This window comes from Bos javanicus, chromosome 3 (assembly GCF_032452875.1).
Source record: "Bos javanicus breed banteng chromosome 3, ARS-OSU_banteng_1.0, whole genome shotgun sequence".
Classification (NCBI taxonomy): domain Eukaryota; kingdom Metazoa; phylum Chordata; class Mammalia; order Artiodactyla; family Bovidae; genus Bos; species Bos javanicus.
Window position 1 is genome coordinate 31,124,213 of NC_083870.1, and position 18,788 is coordinate 31,143,000.

The 18,788-nt window shown below is 44.6% G+C and overlaps 1 protein-coding gene across 1 annotated transcript in view; it reads left to right on the top strand.

The window, feature by feature from the left end:
* ST7L (suppression of tumorigenicity 7 like) overlaps positions 1–18,788 on the top strand; it is a 147,548-nt gene that overhangs the window by 104,132 nt on the left and 24,628 nt on the right. The window lies entirely within an intron of this gene.

Sequence of the window (18,788 nt, forward strand, 5' to 3'; positions counted from 1 at the left end):
GTTTAGACATAGGTTCCCCCCAACACACCCACACCCCCACACCCCGTTTAGACACAGGTCCCGCCTGCCGGCTGGCGATGACCAAAACCAAGAAGCACACCTGCGGGCCGGACGCGAACTCCCAGCCCTTTGCTGCTAGGGTTCAGCACAGCTCAGTCTCTCCCAGCTCTCCCGAAGCTTCGGTCCCCCACCCCTTCGGGCGGGGCTGCGAGTACGAGAGAATCAGAAACAGCTGGGCGGCTTTCCCGAACCAGAGGCCAGGGTGGGGGTCCTGCTGAGAGAGTGGGAGCCCCGGAGCCATTTCTCTCCTTCGCCTTTCCACCCTTCCTCCTCCCCACTGCTCCCTTCCTTCCTCCCCCCTCCCCGCCCCCCGTCAGCCCCCCAGCAGCCTGGAGGCGTGGTAAATTGTGAAGGGCTTGGGGGGCTGGCAGCTGTAGAAACTGACCCCCTCCTTCCCTCTGCGCTTCTTAGGTTGGCAGGTAGAGCTTCTGGAGACAGGGTGGCCCTTACTGAGACCTAAAATTTTTTTTGAAAAACCCTGGATCTTCCGACTTCCAGAGTACACCTGGGGTCTGGCCCCAACCGCTTCTCCAGCCTCAGTTTCTCCTGCCTAGCCCCTCATTCCCAGGTGTCTTTCATGCCTCTCTCCGTGATTTATCTAAACTATAAAGCCCTGGTGTAAACAACGCGCTGGAAACTGCCCAGCCCCTTCAACCCCAAACTCATTGTCAGTTCTTGGTTGTGGGGGGGAAGGGGGGTCGGTGTTAGAGACTCCGGAGTGTGAGCGGACAGGGCACAGCTGGCTGCAGAGAGGCTGCAGACATCCCAGAGGCAGACATGAGGGAGAAGGGCTCAGGGAGACCTTTATCCCCTCTCCCCATCTCTCACCCCTTCACCTCACTTTCTGCGACAGGGGGCGGAGTGAGTTCATTAATTCAGCAAATATTTATTCCCTACCATGTGCCAGACTGTGCTAGGCACATCAGTGAAACAAAGCAAAATGAACAATGTCTGCCTGTATGTAGTTTCACTTATATTGGAAGAAGATCGACAATAACCAGTAAACATCATAAGTAAAACATATAGCATGTTAGAAAGTGATAAGTAGAGGGGGAATCAAGAGTTGTTCAGGGTAGACCCCATTAAGGGGACATTCAAAGCCTCATGCAACAGAGAAGATGCCCACCCCTGGGGGGAGGTAGGAAATGGGGGCTGGACAGGAATTGGATGGGAGTGAGCGAGGGGTGAATACAGAGCCCAGGCAGGGTCTGCATGCTAGCCACATTCATCCCTGCCAACCGACCCGTCCCCTCTCTTCTCTCTCTCAGTCTGGGAAGCTCCAGTCCATCCTTCTGTTTCCCCGAAAAGAAGCCAACTCTGTACTGAGCTTCCCTGAGAGGGGCAGGTGAAAGAGGAGTAGGCCCAGGCTCTGTCCTGTGGAGACCCCTTTCCTTCCACCCTTCTTTCACCTCCTCCCAGCCCAGCCCCACCCTGATGCTGGGCAGCAATCTCAAGCTCTGCAAGCTCTGGCAGCCTCTCCTAGACTCCCCTGTGTGCGGAGACCTGGGTGTGACTCTGGCCCTGTGTTTATTTCTACATATGGGCCTGAAGTTGTGGGGTGGGGAACTGGAGATGACCACATCAGCCCTAACCTTGGGTGGACTCGCCCACATGGGTCCCAAACTCACTTACGAGGCCCCTTCTTTGGCTTCAGCTGTCTTCATAGTCAAGTGGGACCGTGTCTTGGCACAATATAGATGCTCAACTATTAAAGCATATTGCTGAACTGAGGGGGGCCCCAGAAACATCAGCAGCTCCAAGAGGGAGGGAAGTGGGTGAGGGGACAAGACGTTCCCCCAGTGCTTACAGGCTACCTCTGCCCTAGAGTGGACAACCAGGATAGGGCTTCGCTCCTTCTTCTCCCTCCTCCCCTCTGAGCCCCTAGCTCCCCAGGAGGAACCCCAGGCTGCAGGAGCCAGCTGACTGCAAGAGCTGCACTCAGCCACTTAACTAGAGAACAAATACGGAGTCAGAGAAGAGGTTTTCTGGGATCTGCCACTTTGGAGTTCAAATCTCAAAATAAACTTCCAGTCTCAAGGTCCTAGACTCTACTGGAGAGCTCAGCTCCTCACGCAAGGGCCTGTTGTGGGGCTTCCAGGCAGAGGGTCAAGGCCAGAGGCTCAGGCTAGCGCCTGACCTGCTCCTCCCTCCCACCCCCCACCCCTACTCCACCACAATGGGAGCCAGGGGAGGAGTCACCAACTTGGGAGTCAAGTTCTGCTCTACAGGGTCCTGCCTGGAGTCAGGTCACTCACTGAGGTCCTGCTGTGCTGTGTGCCCAGCCTGGCCAGGGCCTCCTAAATGACACCGAAGGAGTGAAAGGGTCTTACCCCCAGGGTATTTTCAGGCAAATACAATAAAGTCATCTGAGGCCTCGGATGCTGGGCTTTCACTGCTGACCTCGCCTTTCCCCAGGCCTCTAGATTCCCTGGGGCCTCCAACAGGACTGCTTCCACCAGGCTGGCAAAGCCGAACTTTCCTCCTCCCTCAAGGTGCACCAGAGCCTCCTGCCCTCTCTAAAGTGGGTGCCCCATAGAAAAGGGTCTCCCTCACCCCTGTACCTTACCCCCTGCGCCACTTCCCCCAGGGGGCCACTCAGAGCTAAGTGAGTAGCCCCTCTATTCTCAGCTGTGTGTGGCTGATTTTAAATTTTGACTGGCCCTTGGATGGGAGAGGAGATGAGCTAAGGGGAGCTAGGGTGTGAGTAAACAGCTCTTTCTCCACCCAGGCCTGTCCCCCATAAAGGCCCCCCTTCCCTGGGCCCCTTTGGCGATGACCTTCTCTCTTTCCCCGTGGGTGGGAGGTGGTGTGGATGGTAACGAGCAGAGAGAAAGGCCGAGAAGGGGCTGGGGGGAGGTTTGGATAGGAGTCAAGGAATTCCTGAGCCTGCTGCTTGCACAAAGGGCCCTGAGACGCCTTTCCTGATATTTCTTTGCAAACCTAGGCAAATCTCATTTGAAATGGGGCCAGGTTCACCCAGGCCCCTAGTGCCCCTCCCCTATTTCTTCCTCTCCAGCCACCCCAGGCAGGTGTCTGGGGAAGAGTGGGGAGCTTGGGAAGAACCCAGGGGCTGTTAAGGGGTGTGGGGTGGGGATCTATGCTTTGTACACAGCCTGACCCGGCCTCTCCTTGGTATTTATGAGCTCCCAGGCGAGGCATGGAACATGTCTCAAAGAGGCCAGGCCAAGAGGGCTTTGGAGGAAGGAGCATCCAGCCCCAAACCAGGGAAGGGGGCTTGGTGGGGCAGGGCTTGAGACCCTCTTCTTTCCAGCCGGTGATCAAATAGGGGAGTAGACAGCTCCCCTAGGGGGCCTGGAGAAAGGAAAAGAGAGAGCTAAGGGAGAAGGGGGAAGAGGAGGCCTGGGGAGGTGGAGCCATGGGGCGGGGCATGGGGGGTGGCTGGAGCCTTTTAGCACTTTGGCTGTAATCAGACTGGAGCCAGGCGGTGGGCGGGCTGACAGCCATCCTGGGCGGGTGGCCCAGGTTCTGTGTGAGGCCACTGGGTGTGCTGCTGGGATCCTGGGTGGTCACTGACCAGCCTAACCCCAAGGGAGGGTGGTCCCACATTGCCCCCAGCGCCGCCCGCCCCCATCTCCCTGTATCAGATAGGCTAGGCTGAGCTCTCTTTCTCTCCCCACCACCTGTTCTGGGCCCCAGAACAATCTGGAAGTGAGATTTGCTTCCAATAGAACAATCTGCAGAGCCGGCTATCTGCCTCCCTCCCACTCTGCCCTCCTCGGTTCACTCTGCCTCTCTTTCCCAGTCTCTTTTCCGAGTCTCCACGTCTCTGGGTCTGTCTCTCTGGCTCATATTTCTGTCCTGTGCCTGTTCCTCTTGGTGTTCGTCTTCATTTGTCTGTGTGTCTATACCTAGCAGTCTTCCCTCTTCTGTTGGAAGCTGTCTCCCTATCAATCTGTCACTCATCTCTTGATATCTGTCTCTCCATCTTTCTCTCTAAGAGTCTGTATAACTGTCTCTTTCTTCAGCTTCTTTCACTTGCCTCATCTCTCTTTCTATGTCTTTTCTGATTCTCTCGCTCTGTGTCTGTGTTCCTCTCTACTTTTCTCGGTGTGTCTCTTTATTTCTCTGTGTGTCTGTCTCTCTCCTGCCCTCTGCTTCACGCCTTCTGCAGTCCCTCCAACACAGTTAAGTACCAAGAGCACTGAAAGAAATCAGAGTTTTTCCCCCCAGCTCAACAGTATGCATGACTCTGTAAGCTACTTTGCCACTCCTGGCCTCAGTTTCCTCACTGGTGAAACACGTACGGTAGATATCTAGTTCCCCTCTGTCAGTCTTTATCTTTCTGCCTTTATCTCTGGTTTCTTGCAGCACAGCCCATCCTGTCTTCTGAGGGTTCTGCTTCTCTGCTATCTAAACTTCGTCCTGAAGTTAGGACTCTAGCCTCCTCAGATCCTGTCAGCCAGCAGGCCCCCAGAGGAGGATCCCTCACTTCTTTACCCTCTTGAACATCAGGGTAGACAAGGTCCCTTTCTGGGGCCATGTCTGGGATACAAACCAGATTAGCTCATCTCTCTAATCCTCTTTGTGCTGGGGCCTCTGCCAGGCAGGGACACCCACGGCGAAGAGCAAGAGTGTGTGTGTGTGTGTGTGTGTGTGTGCTTGCATACGCACACATTCTTGGAGAAGGCAGAACCAAGGTTCTCCTCCTTCTGTTACACTCCCTCCTGCCTGAAAAGCCCAGATTAAGCCTTCATTGTATAAGAAACCTCATCTGGCTTGAACTAATTCAGGGTTTTCATAATCCCAGTCGGTTCCTCTCCTTCCCTGCCCCCATCTCTTTTTTCTTTTACAGCCTCTTTAAGGCTCCAGAAATCATTCCAGCCATCCCCCTGTTCCCGAACAGCCCAGGACCCACCCCTTCTACACATATATATTCTTTTCCAGTCCCTTCCGTAGAAGTCTGGGTGTCTGGTCAGGGAGCAGGGTGTATGGGGGAGGAGGGGAGGCAAGCAGGTAGTCCTTGGATTTCACACTTGAAGTCAGAGGGAGGCCTCCAGCCCCTTCTCTGAAATTTCATTTGGAGAGGTCTTTTTTGGCTGATAAGATCAAAGCATTCCCTCTGCCAAATCATTACCTTATTTTCGAGGCAATTATAGAACTTATTGTATCAATTAGTCTGGTCTCCAGCTGCAGCCGTTTATCTCTGTCTCTCGTGGTGCGCTTGCCGAAGAAAGGGGTTTGCCCAGCCCCGCGCAGCCAGCCAGGCCGGCGAGGGGAGGGCGGCCAGTAGGGCCGCGGCCCCGGGAGCTGTCCGGCTGCTTTCAGCGGGGATGGGGTAGGTAGAGAACCTAGCGGGTGAGCTTTTGAGGTTTGGAGATCCGGCCAGCTCCTCCTTGCGCGCCCAGCCAGTGCCGCAGGCGCGCTCTTTCCCGCGGGCGCCACACCTGCACGCCCGATGTGGCCCAGAAGGACGCGCCAACACAGCCTAGCGCGCGGATGAGAGCCATCAGTCCAGACCAGGGCGCGGACTCCGCGGAGGAAAACGCTGAGCCGGAGCCAAGATGCAGGCCCCTTTCCTGACTCTGGGGTGGGTGACTCATTCTGTGAGCCGTGCGCCCCTCAGTGGCGTTTTCTGGAAAGGCGTGGAGGCGTGAGTTTCGCCTCCGTGGAGACTCGTGCGTTTCAAACTGGAAGAAAACCCTAGGAGGGGATGGGTGGCACGGAGAAGTGGGTGCCCCATTGGTGCGGGGAGCGTGGCCTGCTTTGCCTCGGCCCCGTCTGCAGCCTCTTCTTAAAGAACCATGCCCACACCCCGGTGCTGGGGTCAGGTGGGGGTCCCTTAGAAAAGTGTTTCTTTGAAACTTTTGATGCTTCTTGATAACTTCAAAATTATCCAGGACCCCAAAGAGCTTTTATTTATGTGAATTCTATCTATTCATATTAAAAATTAAAATGAACTCAAGAGCCAAGTTGAAAGTGATCCCAGTGGCCAAGGGTTTCCCTTGTGGCTCAGCTGGTAAAGAATCCGCCTGCAATGAGGGAGACACGGTTTTGATCCCTGGGTTCCCAGGAAGATTCCCCTGGAGAAGGAAACAGCTACCCACTCCAGTATTCTGGCGTGGAGAATTCCATGACTGTATATGGTCCATGGACACGACTGAGTGACTTTCACCAGTGGCCAAAGCAGGACAATTTGAGCAACAGAATAGTTTTAGATTATAACCCAAAGTATAAAATATGCATGAGTCCATACTGATATAAGTAAATGATTGAATAAATATATTGGAAGAAGAGACAGATCTCCCACACAGAAGAATTCCAAATAATTTACTTTGCTTCCTTAATGGAGGTGATGTCCCTGGTGGCTCAGATGGTAAAGAATCTGCCTGCAATGCAGGAGACACAGGTTCCATCCCTGGGTTGGGAAGATCCCCTGGAGAAGGAAATAGCAACACATTCCAGTATTCTTGCCTGGAGAATTCCATGGAGAGAGGAGCTTGGCGGGCTACATACAGTCCATGGGGTGGCAAAGACTGGGATAGGACTGAGTGACTAGAACCTTCATTCTTTTCACTTTAAGGAGGTCAAGTATAACTCCTCATTCCTATGTGTGGGCTGCAGGTTGTGACTTCCTTCCAGAATACAGAACAAAAAAAGAGGGTGTGTGGGGGTTAGGGGATAGGGAGTGGAGGGGGGAGTAACTTTACAGTGGAGAAACCCGACAAACCTCAGTCAGGTATCAAGATCAGCATCAACAGTGATAAGTTGCCTTGTTAGTTGAATCCTTGATACATGTGATGAAAATGACACCACCTCTGTGGTTTTCCTCCCCGTAATCCACACTTTCTTATTTATTTATTTGGCATGTGGGATCTTTAGTTGCAGCATGTGGTGTGAGATCTAGTTCTCTGACCAGGGATGGAACCCAGGCCCCCTGCATTGGGAGCGCAGAGTTTTAGCCACTGGACTACCAGGGAAGTCCCCACGCTTTCTAAGAAAAACATCAGACCAATTCCATCAGAGGGACATTCTATGACATACCTGACCAGTAAGTACTCCTCAACTGTCAAGGTCATTCAGAAACAGGGAGAGTCTCCCAGACTTCCCTGGTGGTCCAGTGGTTAAGACTTCATGCTTCCAATGCAGGGGGCAGGGAAGTTCCATCTGTTGAAGGAGAACTAAAATTCCACGTGTCTCATGGCCAAAAAATGTAAACAAACAAAAACTAAGGAACATCCGAGAAACTATCATGGCCAAGAGGTACCTAAAAAGTCATGACAACTAAGTATAATGTTGTATCCTGGTTGGGATCCTGGAAAAGATAAAGGACATTAGGGGAAAATGGAGGAAATTTGCACAAGGTATAAGGTATGGATTTGAGTAAATAATGTGTCAATATTAGTTCATTAATTTTGACAAACGTATCACACATTTGTAATGTAAGACGTTAATAATAGGGGAGACTGAGTGTGAGGTATATGGGCACTCTGTATTATCTTTGTAATTTTTCTACAACTATAAAACTTCTAAAAATAGAGTTTATTTTAAATGATTACAATATTTATATATTGTAATTAATTTAAAATTAACAATAAACTCAATACTTGCTAATATTAATGTCATGTTTTTATGAAAAATAACTATTGGGTTGGCCAAAAATTTCATTTGGGATTTTCCGTAAGATGTTACGGAAAAACCCAAGTGAACTTTGGGGCCAACCCAATATAATTTTCAAAACAAGAACAGAAGAATGGTATTATGTAACATTTTTGCAACTATCTTTAAGATCTGGCTTAATAGCAGGATTCTCATATTTGCTTCTACATTCAACCAGTTGTGATATTCCAACCAGTTGTGATATTGCATGTCTTATAGCCTCTGGAAAACTCCACTGTACACTCAAGAAAGGTCAAATAACTCTTAGTATTATTATGAACCTCTTTGAGAACTGCCGTCTTAGCGATTTCATCCATTACCGTGACTCTAGATTCCCAATTCAAAATCCCTTTGAAACATCTCTCTTGAGTTCTCTGGTCACATTTGTCACTATACCCTTGCCTTCCCCTCACCCTCAATTATCTACCCTTTCGCTACTTCGCAGTCCATGTCAGCATGATCACATCATTCCTCTGGTTGTTGTAGCTCTGTGAAGTTAATGTGTGAAACACTGTGCTCCCATCGCGTGGAGCAAAATCATTGAGTAATGGGACAGTTGCCTCTCTTGATTTTCCTAGACAGCTAAGTGTCACAAACCCTAGAATACCAAATGCATAATAAATGATTGTTGGATGACTGTAGATGATTCCAGAATCAGAGCTCTTTCTTTCTGATGAAGTCTCCCTCTTGCCCCTGCATATCAGCCCGAGTTTCCACTGTGAATGATAACAGTCTGTGATTTAGTAAGTTTGATGTCCACTTTGATTTAGCAAAGATTAATTTCTCTCATTGCCGTAGCCAGGCCAAAATACCCAATTTGGACAAGGGATACATCTTGAGGGCAGATTCCTGACTTCAGAAATTAGGTTTGGGGCATTCAGTTTCAGCAAACATGTTTCCATCCACAGAATGCTCTACAAACCACAAAGGCTGCCATCCCCTCACCCAAAAATAATGAGCATTGTTGGTCGACTCGACAAATAGCTTTTGGGTTTCAGTCTCCCAAATGACCCAGATACCACCGTCATTTTTTGAGTCATCTTGTATACTTTTGTGCCTCAGATTTTATTATGTGGTTTTCTTTCAGTGTCTCTCCCATACGCTGTTCTGTTCCCAGAGCCTCTAGCAGTCCTTAGACCCTCTTCCCTGAGCTATCAGAGAAACCCCCACTGGATATGCTCAGGAGTTTCTGTGTCACCACTCAGGCAGTGGGAAACTAAAGAAGGTTATTAATGATGGAGCAGTGTGATAAAGGCAGACATCTGGGGAGAAGAGTCTGACTGCAGGCTGAGTTCAGTTATATTCTTACTGATTTTCTGCCTGCTAGATTTAGCCATTTTCTGGTAGAGAGGTGTTTGAAGTCTTCTGTAATGGTAGATCCATCTCCATCTATTTCTCTTTGCAGTTCTATCCATTTTTCCTGCATGCATATTTCCCTTTCCCCTGTTCAGTTAGGCTTCGAAAAAACACCAATAGTTTAGGCTCAAGTGAAATAGTTTCCCCCCCAGGGCAGGCGTTTGGAGAAGGCAACGGCACCCCACTCCAGTACTCTTGCCTGGAAAATCCCATGGATGGAGGAGCCTGGTAGGCTGCAGTCCATGGGGTCACTAAGAGTCGGACATGACTGAGTGACTTCCCTTTCACTTTTCACTTTCATGCTTTGGAGAAGGAAATGGCAACCCACTCCAGTGTTCTTGCCTGGAGTTCCCAGGCACAGGGGAGCCTGGTGGGCTTCCGTCTATGGGGTTGCACAGAGTCGGACATGACTGAAGCGACTTAGCAGCAGCAGCAGCAGGGCAGGCGTTGTTAAAAATGCTCTGAGGGGTATAGACCAGATGGTAAAGTAGAAAGACCCTAAGCTCACCTCCTCTTCTGGGCACACCAAAATTAAAACTATTTGCAGAATAACTGTCAATGAGAATGACCTGAAGACTGACAAAAAAGATCTTCTGCTTTATAAAGGTATAAAGAAGGAACCACAACCAGATGGGTAGAAGGGGCAGAGACACACAGTATACTTAAGACCCACACCCCCAGGTTGGTGACCCACAAGTAGGAAGATGATCACAACTGCAGAGCTTCTCTCTAAGGAATGAGGGGTTCAAGCACTGTATCAGACTCCTCAGCCTGGGGGTCCTGCACTGGGAAGATGAACCCTGCAGAACATTTGGCTTTGAACGTCAGTGGGGCTTGCTTTGGGGAGATCCAGCGGGTAACAGAGAATTCTCTCTTAAAGGGCACACACAATGTCTCACACACTCCAAGACCAAGAGCAGAAGTGGTCATTCGAAAGAAGAGCTTAACATTCAGAAAACTAAGATCATGGCATCTGGTCCCATCACTTCATGGCAAATAGATGGGGAAACAGTGGAAACAGTGTCAGACTTTATTTTTGGGGTTCCAGAATCACTGCAGATGGTGACTGCAGCCATGTAATTAAAAGATGCTTACTCCTTGGAAGGAAAGTTATGACCAACCTAGATAGCATATTAAAAAGCAGAGACATTACTTTGCTAACAAAGGTCCATCTAGTCAAGCTATGGTTTTTCCAGTAGTCATGTATGGATGTGAGAGTTGGACTGTGAAGAAGGCTGAGTGCCGAATAATTGATGCTTTTGAACTGTGGTGTTGGAGAAGACTCTTGAGAGTCCCTTGGACTACAAGGAGATTCAACCAGTCCATTCTAAAGGAGATCAGTTCTGGGTGCTCTTTGGAAGGAAAGATGCTAAAGCTGAAACTCCAGTACTTTGGCCACCTCATGCGAAGAGTTGACTCATTGGAAAAGACTCTGATGCTGGGAGGGATTGGGGGCAGGAGGAGAAGGGGACGACAGAGGATGGGATGGCTGGATGGCATCACTGACTCGATGGACGTGAGTTTGAGTGAACTCCAGGAGTTGGTGATGGACAGGGAGGCCTGGCATGCTGCAATTCATGGGGTCGCAAAGAGTCGGACACAAATGAGCGACTGAACTGAACTGAACTGAGTTAGACACACTTGTTGGTCTCGGAGAGCCTCCTGCTGAGCCTCCCTCCTGGAGAGGCAGGAGGGAACTGGAGCTCACTCTGGAGATGTAGACACTGTGGCAGGCATTTTGGGGAGCTCATTCTATTACAAGGACACTGGAGCTGGCAAGCACCATTTTGGAATCCTCCTTCTAGCTTATTAGTGCTGGGACCTGCCCCCACCCAGCAGCCTGTTGGCTCCAGACTTGGATGAAAAAGAAGTGAAAGTGTTAGCCACTCAGTCATGTCTGACTCTTTGTGACCCCATGGACTGTAGCCCACCAGGCTCCTCTGTCCATGGGATTCTCCAGGCAAGAATACTGGAGTGGGTTGCCATGCCCTCCTCCAGGGGATCTTCCCAACCCAGGAATCGAACCCGCGTCTCTTACATGTCTTGCATTGGCAGGCAGGTTCTTTACCACTAGTGCTACCTGGGAAGCCCCAAATTTGATCCAGACTTCACACCATATAAAAAAATTCCAGTTTTATTGAGATATAATTGGCATGTAGCATTGTATAAGTTTAAGGTGTATAGCATAATGATTTGACTTACGTACATCCTGAAATGATTACCGTAGTAAGTTTAATGAAAATCTATCATCTCATACAGACACAAAATTAAAGAAATAGAGAAAAAAATATTTTCCTAGTGATGAGAACTCTTAGTACTTACTCTGTAAACAACTTTCATATATAACATACAGCAGTATTAATTTATTATGTTGTATGTTACATCCCTAGTATTTATTAGAAGTTTGTACCTTTGGAACTTTGTACCTTTTTACCACCTGATCTACTTCCTTCCACCGTCCACCTCTGGCAGCCACAAGTCTGATCTCTTTTTCTATGGATTTGTTTGTTTTTGAAGTACAGTTGACCTACAATACTGTATAAGTTCCTGGTGCACAACGCAGTGATTCAGTATTTCTATGCATTGGAAAATAGTCACCATGATAAGTCTAGTTAGCATCTGTCGCCATATAAAGATATGGCATAATTATTGACTGTATTCCCAACTGTGCGTTTCCTATCCACACTTGTTTATGTTGTAACTGAAAGCTGATGCCTCTTAATCTCCCTCACCTATTTCTTCCCTCCCCCATTCCTCTCCCCTCTGGCAACCACCCATTTGCTCTCTGTACCAGTGACTCTGTTTCAGTTTTCTTGTGTTTGTTCATTAGTTTTGATTTTAGATTCCACATATAAGTGAGAGCATACAGTATTTGGCTATTGTAAATAATGCTGCAACAAATACAGGGAATCATAAGTCTTCGATTTCTTTTTCAGTTTCTCCCAGCAGTGTTTTGTTGTTTTCAGTGTGTGAGTCTTGCACATTTTTTGGTCAGATTTATCCTTAAGTATTTCATATTGTTGATGCTATTATAAATGGTACTATTTTTTCATTACTATCTCCATTGCTAGTATAAAGACAAATGATCTATTTTGTAATCTTGCTAAATTCACTTATTAGTTCTGGTAGCTTTTTGAGTGAGTGAGTGAAGTTGCTCAGTCGTGTCCGACTTTTTGCGACCCCATGGAGTGTAGCCTACAAGGCTCCTCTGTCCATGGTATTTTCCAGGCAAGAGTACTGGAGTGGGTTGCCATTTCCTTCTCCAGGGGATCTTCCCAGACCAGGGATCGAACCCGGGTCTCCTGCGTTGCAGGCAGATGCTTTACTGTCTGAGCCACTGGGTAGCTTTTTAGGGGGTGGGATTGCACAGCATGTGGGATCTTAGTTCCCTGACCAGGGATCGAACTCATACATGCTTCAGTGGAAGCACGGAGTCTTAACCACTGGACCACCAGGAAAGTCCCTCTGGTAACCTTTTAAAGAAAAATAGAATCCATTAGATTTTCTACTTAGACAATTATGTTTTCTACAAATAGATACAGTTTTACTCCCCCTTTTCTAAGTTGAATGCATTTATGTCTTTTTCTTGCTTTACTGCACTGGTTAATACCTCCAATAGAATATTTGAATAGAAAAGTGGTAAAAGGAGACACTATTGCCCTATTCCTAATCTTGAAAAAGTGAAAGTGTTAGTCACTCAGTTGTGTCTGACTCTTTGTGACCACATGGATTGTAGCCCACAAGGCTCCAAGCAAGAATACTGGAGTGGGTAGCCTATTCCTTCTCCAGGGGATCTTCCTGACCCAGGGATCAAACCCAGGTCTCCCACATCGCAGCCAGATTCTTTACCACCTGAGCCTAAAGGTCTAGCCATATTCCTAATCTTAGGGAAAATTATTTAGTCTTTTATGATTAAATTTGATGTAGGTAGTAGGTTTTTTCTTTGATGTCCACTATTAGATTAAGGAAGTTCCCTTCTATTTCTAGTTTGCTGAGTTTTTATCTGAAATGGATGTTGGATTTTGTTAGATGTTTTTTTCTGAATCTATTTTTCACTAAAAATCTGCATTTATTTTCCTCAAAACCAAATGCTTTGACATGATTACATTTAAAGACTAACCAATTGCATCAGACATTGGATTTACTTATTTATAATTATTCAATACAAGAGATATATTTAAAAAATCTGTTTTTTTCATTGAGAGTAAACTGTATTAAACTTACTTTTCCTGAAGATACATTCAGTAAATATATTCAGCAACAAACTTGGGCTCATAAGCCTTTGAAAATTTTAAATAATCTTCAGTGATGTCGATCAGGAAATTCTTTCATTGGTGGAATCAGTTATCACCAGAATTGTACCACCTGGGAATATTGACATTGATCATATAGTTTTTATTTTTTTAACTGTTAATATGGTGAATTATATTGCTTGGTTTTCAAATGTTAAACCAATCTTACATTCCTGAGATAAACCTCATTATGGTTGTTTGGTTATTATGTATTATATTTTTATACAGTATTAGATTTGATTTGATAACATTTTATTAAGATTTTTTTTGAATGTTTGTTCATGAGAGAAGTTGGGTTTATAGCTTTCTTTGTCATGTTATTGCTTGGTCTCATAGAATGAGTTAGAAAGTGGTCTATCTCATCAATATTTTAGAGAAATTTCTGTACAATTAGTATTTTGTCTCTTTAAATGCTTGTAGGATTCATAAATGAAACTATCTGGGCCTTGAGTTTCTCTTGAAGAAAAGCTTTAAACTAAGAAATCAGTTTCTTTTCATAGGTGCGGAGCTGTTCAGGTTACCTATTTCTTCTTTACGTAATTTGTGTCTAATTTGTGTCTTTCAAGGAACTGGTCATTTCATATAAGTTATTAAATTTATTGATATAAAATTTGTAATATTCCTTATTCTTTTAAAATCTGTGCAGTCTGTAATGATGGCACCTCTCTTTCCTGATGTAAGCCATTTGTGTCTTTTTTTATTCTATTCCTAATTACTCTGGTTAGAGGTTTGTCAATTTCATTGATCTTAACCAGGTTTTGGTTTCATTGATTTTTCTCTATTGTTTTCATTTTCCATTTTATTGATTTCTGCAATTCCTTTTCCTCTGCTTATGTATTTCTACTTAACTGACTTTAATCCTTTTTTTAAGTGTAGACATTTAATGTTATAAATTGCTCTCTATGTACTGCCTTATCTGTATCCTGCAAGAATTGATATGTTGTATTTTCATTTATTTACAAATATTTTCCAATTTTCTCTTATTTCCTTATTGACCCATGGGTTATTTAGAGTTGTGTTATTTTCCAAATATTTGGGGATTCTCCAGAGATCTTTCTGTTATTATTATTATTATTTTTGCCATGCTGTCTGGCATGTGGGATCTCAGTTCCCCAACCAGGGACTGAACCCAGGCACGGCAGTAAAATCCCAGAATCCTAACCACTAGGTCACCAAGGAACTCCCTCTGTTATTAACTTCTAATTTAATTCCATCATAGTCAGAAAATATGCTTTGTATGATTTAAATTCTTTTAAACGCATTGAGACATTTTAATGGTCTATCATAATACATGTTCTGTGTGCACTAAAAATAAAACATGGATTCTGCTCCATTTGGTTGGAGACTCCTGTAACAATTTACCTTATTTTTGTCTTTATATTTAAAGCGGATTTCTTGTAGGCAGCGTATATTTGGGTCTTGCTTTTTTATAGGCAATCTCTTCCTTTAATTAGATTGTTTAGATCATTTATATTTCATGTGGTTATTGAGATGGTTGGTTTTCAATCAACAGTCTTACTATTTGTCTATCATCTCTTCTCTCTCCTCTCCCCTTTTTCTTTTTGGATTATTTTTTATAGTTATTTTTTTTTCACTGATGACAAGTTATTATAATCTATTGGCAGCACAGAGAAAGATATTAATGAGAGCAGAACTATGTCTGCATAGAAGTGGGCAGTGATATGTAGCTGTTTTGTGGGGAACTGTGTATACTTCATCATCATCATCATGTTTTAGTTGCTTTATTCCCTGCTTGTGCTGCTCAGCATATCTCTGCAGGTGCTCAGTCTCCTTTATATGATGAGTGATCTCATCTTCATGGTGTTCTTCAAGGCTGTTGGTTGTTCTTTAGTCTTGGTTTGGATTTATCCTTCTTCTTCAGCCTGTTCTCTCTTTCCAAAGGCCCAAAGTTCTGGATGGCATCCTCGCTGGGGTGGAAATTTTCTGACCCCGTGGGACTGAGACCATTGGTGATGGAAGCCTAGGGCTTGCATGGTTCTGATGTGCCACATGCTGAGCAGCATCTGTGCCCATACCTCCATGACTGATCTTGTCAGTGCAGTACCTCTCCAGTCGCTATGATTCCATTTTTATCTCGTTCATCTTGTTTGGCTTCTTAGAGGTTGCTTTAACTTATCACGTACTTCCTCCATGTTATCGTACTGATTCACACATCATACAAGAACCCTACTTTCTCCTCTCAGTCTTTGTGCTGTTGTTGTCATACATTTTACTTCTGCATATTTTATAAACCCAACAATGCATTTTTATAAATTTTAAAGAGATTTAAAGAATAAGAAAAATAATATTTCAAATTTACCCACATAGTTACCATTTCTAGTGCTCTTAATTTTCCTTTTGCCTTGTATAGCTAAAGGAATTTGTATTTCTGTATTGCAGATTTGCTGGTGATGAATTATTTCAGATTGTGCATATTTGAGAAAAGTCTCTTATTTTGCCTTTGTTTTGAAAGATATATATATATATATTTTTAACCAGGTATAGAATTCTAGGTTGACAGTTTTTTCCTCAGTACTGTAAAGCTATCAGAGAAGGCAATGGCACCCCACTCCAGTACTCTTGCCTGGAAAATCCCATGGATGGAGGAGCCTGGTAGGCTGCAGTCCATAGGGTCGAGAAGAGTTGGACGCAACTGAGCGACTTCACTTTCACTTTTCACTTTCAGGCATTGGAGAAGGAAATGGCAACCCACTCCAGTATTCTTGCCTGAAGAATCCCAGGGACGGGGGAGCCTGGTGGGCTGCCGTCTGTGGGGTCGCACAGAGTCGGACATGACTGAATCGACTTAGCAGCAGTAGCAGCAGTAAAGCTATCACTCCACTGTCTTCAGGATTGTATTGTTATCAAAGAGAATTCTGTTGTAATTCTTATCCTTGTTCATCTGCATAGAATATGGTCTTTTCCTTTTGCTTGTTTTGAAGACATTTTTCTTTTGTTTTAAGCAATTTGATATGATGTTCTTGTGTGTAGTTTTCTTCATGTTTCCTGTGCTTGGGGTTCTCATTTTTATCATATTTGAAAAAATTTGGCTATTATTTGTTAAAATATTTTCCTTCAGGGATTTCAATTACATTTATATTATGTAACTTTAATTTGTACCAAAGCACACTAATGTTCTGTTCATTGTTAAAAATCTTTTTTTATGTTCTATGTTTCACTATTAATTTTTTATTGCTATTTTTTTCAAGTATTTCTACATAGTGTGTAATCTGCTATTACTACCATCCAGTGTTTTTTTTTTTTTTTCATCTTAGACAGTGTGGTTTTCATTTCCAGAAGTTTGAGTTAGGTCTTTTCTTTATCTTTCATGTCTCAAATTAACAAAATCAATTTTTCCTCTGTCTTCTTAAACATAAGGAATACAGTAATAATAACTTTTAATATGATAAGTGAGCATGCATGTGTGCTCACTCAGTCATGTCTGTCTCTTTGTAACCCCATGGACTATAGCCTGCTGGGTTTCTCTGTCCATGAGATTTTTCAGGTGAGAATACTGGATCAGGTTGCCATTTCCTTCCCAACCCAGAGATCGAACCCATGTCTCCTGCATCTCCTGCATTGGCAGGCAGATTCTTTATCACTGAGCCACCATGGAAGCCCACATTTTTTTGGCTGCATCTTGCAGCATGTGGAGTTTTAGTTCCCCGACCAGGGATTGAAACTGTGCCCTTTGCAGTGGAAGCTCAGAGTCCAAATCACAGGACTACCAGGGCTACCATCATGTCATTTTTGATTAATTTCCAATTGACTGTTTTTTCTCCTAGTTATGGTCCAAATTTTTCTGCTTCTTTGTGTGCCTGGTAATTTTTTATTAGATGCTTTTTTATTGTGATTTTAGCTTTTTGGGTGCAGGTATTTTTGTTTTCTTATACAAATTCTTGAGCTTTGTTCTGGGACATAGTTATTTAGAAATAGTTTACCCTTTTGAGTCTTGTAAACTTTTAAGGCGGGAGCAGAACAGCATTTAGTCTAGGGCTAATTTTGGCCCACTATAGAGACAAAAACCTTCGAATTGAATACTCTATCTCATGTTCCATGAATTATGAGATTTATCATTCTGGTTAGTGAGAACAAAAACTACTTACTCATAGTCTCTTGAGAGCTCTGAGTATTGTTCCCTCTGATCCTTTGGGTGGTTCTCACATTGGCCTCTGGTCCTTTCCTCACATCTATATATTGATTAGTACTCAGTTGAAGATCCAGAGAAAGCCTTTGAAGATCTCTGGACATCCTGCTCATTGCAGCTGTCTTCTCTTCTCTCCCAGCTATCAGCTTCATCTCCTCTACTTAGGGAGATTGCCAGGCATACCCTGATCCCCTTTTCACTGTTCAGTCAGAGGACTCACTTCATTTTTTTTCCATCTCTATTCTTTTCCATTTTTTTCCATCCATGTTTTCCATCTCTATTCTTTATTGCCTTATATCTAATCTCTTGAAAATTGTTGTTTGATATGTTTTGCCCAGTGTTTAGTTGTTTTAGATGGGAAAATAATTAATAGTTGTTATTATTCCATCTTGCTCAGAAGCAGAATTCTCTAAAAATTTAAAAAACATATTTTTTTCCATACTGTAATTATATCTTCATATTTATGACATATTTTTAGTTGTATATACTGCATTACTGAATATTTTCCTGACAAAAGGGAAATTTTGTTTTGACTAGCATTGATGAGCTATTAATTGCCCATCTATAATTTTACACATCCAATAATTGGAGGAACTTTCTAGAGACCAGCTTCTGACTTCATACATTTAAAACATTGTCCTCCATTTCAGATTTTACTTTTAGAGTTAGGTGCTATAAGATATGGGGTCTTCTGGTGGCACAGATGGTAAAGAATCTGCCAGCGATGTGGGAGACCCATAGCTATATAACCTTTGATGCTTCTCTTTCACGTCATTATGCCTGCAAGGTGAGGAAGCACAGTGCCAGGACCACTCCTGAAAGCCATTTCCACACTGGGATGACTAGCAAAAACTCAACTATACATGAGAGTGACTGCAAACCGCATAAACATATTTTACTCAAAAATAACACATTATTCAACTTACCTTTACTTGAATTCCCAAAATGCTTTGGTCACCACTCCAAGATTACCCAATATAGAGGAAAGTGTGATATAGATGCCAGAGTAAAAAGAGACAGCAGTCTTAACTGACTACATTTACAATATCTTACTTTAGCAAATTTTATAAAAACATTTGACCATATGAACACATTGCTTGGGCTCTTTAGGTCTGGAGGGGGCTGTACCAATGATAGTCCTTGAAGCTTAACTTCATGGTAAATCTGCCTCTGCTCAAGATGCCACTTCAGTTCAGGCTCCCTGCAGCCAACCAAAGTGAAGTGAAGTCGCTCAGTCGTGTCTGAGTCTTTTCGACCCCATGGACTTTAGCCTACCAGGCTCCTCCATCTGTGGGATTTTCCAGGCAAGAGTACTG